Below are 6,000 nucleotides of genomic sequence, written 5' to 3' on the forward strand. Positions count from 1 at the left end.
CTCCCCCCCCGACTCCTCTGCTCATCTCATCCCCCCCCCCCCCCACCAAGGGAGGTCCTTCCCAGGCGAGCATTCCTATGATAATAATGTGGAATATGGCAGAGTGCTGCATTTTAATTAATTTTAGTCCCTTTCAAGACCACAGTTATTATTATAAAAACACTGATAATACCAAACACATGTTGAAAGTACACAGCAGGCTGCAGCCCTGGAGACCTGGGGACGTGCTAAGTCATATGTCATCTGGGGCGGCGAGGAATCAGCAGGCCCCTCCCTTGTGCCCTCTGACACCCCACGCCCTTCTCCCCGGGCCTGCTCTCTCTTTGTCACCAGCAGGCCCCTTCCCAGCCCAGCCTCTACCCTCCCACCCGAAGCTCAGTGCTCCCCTCTCCCTCCCCTGCAGAAACTGCCAGAAACTGCTAGGGCGGTGAGGTGTCAGGCCTCCAGAAATCCCTGTTTAATTATTTTATTGGGAAAAGGGGCGGGGGAGGCAAAGAAAAGGCACATTCTCTTATTTTGGAAGAATGCTTCATTATCTGCCTCTGCCGAGTGTGAAACACCTCCCTGGGCTGTAGGCAGTCCTGAATTATGACGTGAGACGCTCAGGCGCCTGGGCTCTCCCCTTCCCCGCAGCCCCCCTCCCTGCACCACCCGCCCACCCCGCCGGTTGAGGGACTTTCAGGTGAGGACGGAGATGGGCCAAGAAGGGCAGTGCAGCGCATGCTGTCGCAACAGGGCTGGGATCCGGCCCCAAGATGGCGGCCCCTTCGAGGGCTCCTGCCCTGAAAACACCCCCAAGAAGAGGACAAGAAGGAGTATGCCTGGTTCCACGATCATTCTTGCCAGAACCCCTGCGTCCTTGACCTCTGGTGGCTCCCGGTTTCTGGTGGTGGCGGGGGGTGGGGGGGGGTGCTCCCTGCCTGGTAAAATATCTCGAGTCCCCTGAAGAGGTTGGGAAGTTCCTTCGAGGCTAAAACAGAAGACAGGGGCACCTGGGGGGAGCGCTCTGTGCCTGGCAGGTGAGTTTGCAAATGTTCCCTAGACACAGCCTTCCTTAACATCACCTCCTCTGGCAGTGACAGAGCAGTATTGTTAGCCCCATTTTAAAGAGGTTAAGTGGCTTTTCCGAGAGCACACAGCAATTATAAGGCAAGGTCATGGGGGCCAGGGGCAGGGATGGCACGAGGCTCCTGCCCTCAGCAATAAACACACTGTGGCCCCGTATCAGCATACTGATCTGCCCCAGGGCTGGATAACCCCCACTTTCGGCTCGCAGTGCCCTTCGAAGACATTCTCTCCAAACCCCGAGGGCTCATGTGGCTCCCTGAACGCAGGGGAGTCCTTGTGTTCCAGAAAGCGGCCTCCATCACTCAGGTTCACGGCACTGGATTCACAGGTGGCTCTTCCCCCCGCTGTCAGATGCTGCTTCTCCCCTGGAACAAGGGTTCCGCCACTGTTTGTGCATCTAACCCTCCCCGCTCCCCACCGCCACCCCTCTCCTGCAGAAATACTCTCCTCTATCCAAGGCTAAAAAGGGCCAGACAGGCCTTGACTCCGTCACCTGTAGAAAAGCCAAAACCTGTCTCTTTCTCATTTGTGAAGAACCTGATCTGCCCAACTTTCCAAAAGACCTGAGTGAGGAGTTTCTTGAGGACAGCCCCCTAAAAAAAGGTTTAAAAAAAAAAAAAACAACACAGCCAGGCACTCTTGAATGTTATATGATTAGCACACTGAACCTTCATAACAACTTCACGAAGTAGGCGCTACTTTGTGCCCATTTTATGGATTAAGAAACGGAGGCACAAAGTATTCAAGTAACTGGCCAGAGGCCACACAGCTGCCAAGTGGGGGCAATAGGATTAGACCATTAAAAAAGAAATGTTCAGGGCGCCTGGGTGGCTCAGTTGGTTAAGCCTCCGACTCTCGATTTCAGCTCAGGTCATGATCTCACGACCTCGTGAGTCTGAGCCCTGCATGGGGCTCTGTGCGGACAGCCAGGGGAGCCTGCTTGGGAGTCTCTCTCCCTCTCTCCCTCTCTCTCTGCCCCTCCCCCACGTGCACTCTCTCTGTCTCTTTCAAAATAAATCAACTAAAAAGAAAAAAAGAAAAGAAATTGTCAGGCGGAGGACGTTCAGAGAGAGGGAGGGTTATAATTGCTCCTCCGGGAGCTGTTTTCCAGGAATATTTCCAGGAGGATAAAATCACCTTTTCATTCTGTTAAGTGTCCTGTAGTTGGGAGAGCAAGGCAGTAACTCAATAGAGTGTGCTGCCCCCCAAGTTGTCAGTACATAACCGTCACATCTCCCCGGGGTTCTCTCTCCCACAAGTGTATTAATCAGGACGACTCACGCGAGCTGCCGTAACAAACACTCCCCAGGCCTCAGCGGTTTCACACTGGAAAGCTTTATTTTTCATTCTTGTCACAGACCAAGTGGCTGCGTCTGATGGGGAGCCTCCCAGGTGGCATTTCAAACGATTCAGGGGTGCCCGGCTCTTCGATCTTGTTCTGCCACGCTCCTAGGACCAGTGAAAGGGAAGAGTGTCGTGGGGACATTTCGCAGGGCAGTACAGATGGAGTGCGTCAGAGCTACCCGTATTCCGTCATCCAGAAGCTCGTCAGCCGTAGCCCAAACTAACCTTGGTGGGGGGAGGCCGGGAAATATCGACCTCCAGCGTGCCTCCGAAGAGAACGTGGGATGAGGAGCGTCTAGGGGTCTCTACCGCACCGCTCGCCCCACTTTGACATCTTCGGCAATTCCTCCGTTGCACGCCTCCAACGGTCACTCTGGTTCCCTTGAAAGTGACGCTCGGGATTAAACACGCTTCCCTAGACGTGGCCTGGCCTGGTCCAGGAGACCCTGAAGCATCACCTCTCTGGATCTGGATACCCTATGTCCATTAGAGCAGCCTACAAGGATTCTAGCGTTTTCAGCAACAGTGACACGGTTGGATCGTATTAGACTTGTGGTCAACGAAAACCTCCACATCTCTTTCATGTGAACTGTTGCCAACAGAGGACTCTCTAATCTGCTTCTTGTGCTTCTGAATTTGAAACCACACGAGACTGAGCAGCAGGAGTTGAAAGCCTTCTATCTTGTTGGGTTTGGCTGAGCATTTGGGTCCACGGAGATTATCAGGGATGTGAATGCGTGCACGCATCATCCCGGCTCCCCTTCTAGCCTAGGGTCATCTTCAGACTTTCTTGATGTTTAGTTGGGTCACTGATAAAAATTCAGATGCCCACGGAGGCCTAAAGCACAATGCAACTATGTTTGAAATGAGGCTTTGATTGATACGTTGGGTAGAGTTGTTTAACTATCTGGGGATCTGCCGAACAAAACTGTTCAACAGCTCACATGTACTCTTTTAACCAGACGATAGAGTCAAATGAAACCTCGTTCATTTAGAGCTCACTCTATGAAAGTATCTAATCTACCCCAATATATCACTCCTGTTGAATTCAATATGCTATAAACCCTAACTAATTCACAGTCATAGTTTGTCGTTGTTGTTTATCTATGGTTTATTGTTAACAGAAACCCAGGGGAATTTAAGTGTCCTGAATCTCAGTGCTTCCCATACCATCAAGAATACTCTGAGACAACCCAGGCACATGGTCTTGAAGCAGAAACCGACCCAACTGAAGTGGGGCCACGTGGCTGTTAGTTCCTCCCCCGAAATGCCCACATATTTTCCAGCTTGCAGCTTCCCATCCATCAACCCACCGTTCTGCCCTTCCAATTAGAAAGACAAGAAATCTGACTGCCAAATATCATGTTGGGTAAACTATCTGGGCTCAGGTGTGACTCATGTCACGTGTGTGTTCGTCATGTGCTTAGGGAAGGCCTCCCGGGGGACGCCCATGACACCGGCTATCAAAGTCCACCCCCCTACAGCCCCCAAGGTCAAATTCAGGGAGGAAGACTGGTCTGGATTAGTGAAAACTCCCAGGTACAAAAAAGCTGCCAAGCACAGGGATGCTTGTATGATTTCCAACTGCACAGTACTTCACCTAAGAGGGCATAGCCAAGAAGAGGTTCTGTGAGATCTGATAAGAATCCCTCCTAATTAACACACTAATTGTTTCCAAGTAGATGTTTCTAAGGGCCTGAAAAGCTTGTTCCCTCAAGTAGACCAAAACCCTCCCTCTCTCCACCAAATATCGTTTCTGTCGTTAACTCCCTGGGCTACACTTTTTATCACAGAAAATCTAGAGGTAAACCTAAAACATAGCGAAATAATTCTGAATTCTTTTTTTTTTTAAGTTTATTTCTCTACTTTTAGAGAGAGCAAGCAGAGAAGGGGCAGAGAGAGAAGGAGAGAGAGAATCCTAAGCAGGCTCTGCACCGTCAGCACAGAGCCCGACGCAGGGCTCGAACCCACGAACCGTGAGATCATGACCTGAGCCGATACCAAGAGGTGGGTGTTTAACTGACTGAGCCACCCAGGTGCTCTGAAATTATTCTGAATTCTTAATGAATGAAATCCCTGATAATTACTATATATATAATATATATATTATATATATACACACATATACATATAAATCATATATAAAATATATGTATATGATTTATTTTTTAATCTGAGCTTTCAAGACCTTACTTGAGAATGGGAGGAAATCATTCAAATTAATTTTTTTCGAACTCTAGAATCATGCATCTTTTGTTTATAGGGTTTTTGTTTTGTTTTGTTTTTAATTTAAGGAATCTCTGCACCCAATGTGGGGCTTGAACTCACAAGCTCAAGAACAAGGGTTGCATGCTTTTCCGACTAAGCCAGCCAAGCATCTCCCTACATGTATGATTTTTAGTGCTAACATATTGAACTGGATAGCTTTCTGTGTAGCAGTCAGGCACTGGGCTGTGTGCTTTCATTTATTATCTCTATTAATTGTCACACCAAGAGCAAATCAGCCCCATTTACAGATGGAGACAGTGAGGCTGAAATGGATCGCACAGTGAATAACAGTTTCTACCAAGGCAGGAATCAAAACCAGCCCTCCAGCTTCAGCAAGACTTTACTTTTTTCTAGGAGATACAAGGGCAGGGACCTAAGCCAACAGGCTTTTTGTGGACCCATGAGAAAACATTTGAACCCTTCGAGAAAAGAAAAACGCATTGGCTCCAAAATATAAAGAAAAGAACTTTTACAAAATCCATTCTTACCAAATGTTTAGCTACATATCCTCAAAATAACCTTGTTAACTGGCCAATGGTAATTTAACTCAATTCTCAAGTAGTTATTAATGAATATAATAAAGTTTAAATCATGAGAATAGACCTTTATTCCGAAATCTCAAAAAAAATAATAAAACTCTTGTTCCTTCCCCCCTCCCCCACACATAAAATTATATTACATGTGGGATGTGGGGACATTTTAAGACTTTTGATAGGGGCTCCTGGGTGGCGCAGTCGGTTGAGCGTCCGACTTCAGCCAGGTCACGATCTCGCGGTCCGCGAGTTCGAGCCCCGCGTCGGGCTCTGGGCTGATGGCTCGGAGCTTGGAGCCTGTTTCCGATTCTGTGTCTCCCTCTCTCTCTGCCCCTCCCCCGTTCATGCTCTGTCTCTCTCTGTCCCCAAAATAAATAAAAATGTTAAAAAAAAATTAAAAAAAAAAAAAGACTTTTGATAAGATGAGGGGTGGGGCCTCCAAAAATAAGAAGCTTATTAGGGGTTGCTGAGATCTGAAAACGTCCACGGATTTGAGTCTCGCCTCGTAATCCCTCTGCTATACCACACTTTGTGTCCAAATTCGTATTTCTCAGTCCCTGAGATGAAACAAAGCCTGTTGTTCTCTGTACTTTTTGCATTAATTGACTCATCAACTTCCTCTATAGGTTGGCTTGTAGTGTCCACTCAAGTTGAATGTATAAAATGCTATTTCTTTATAAAGAGTTGCCAATACACTAAAATTGAGGGTTTGGGCTAAGTCAGAAGGCCCTGGGGAGAGAGTGGTGTTGGCTTAAGTGGTATTTCAGGACAACAGGCTAAGAGGACA

The sequence above is a fragment of the Prionailurus bengalensis genome, chromosome E1 (genome assembly GCF_016509475.1).
Source record: "Prionailurus bengalensis isolate Pbe53 chromosome E1, Fcat_Pben_1.1_paternal_pri, whole genome shotgun sequence".
NCBI lineage: Eukaryota > Metazoa > Chordata > Mammalia > Carnivora > Felidae > Prionailurus > Prionailurus bengalensis.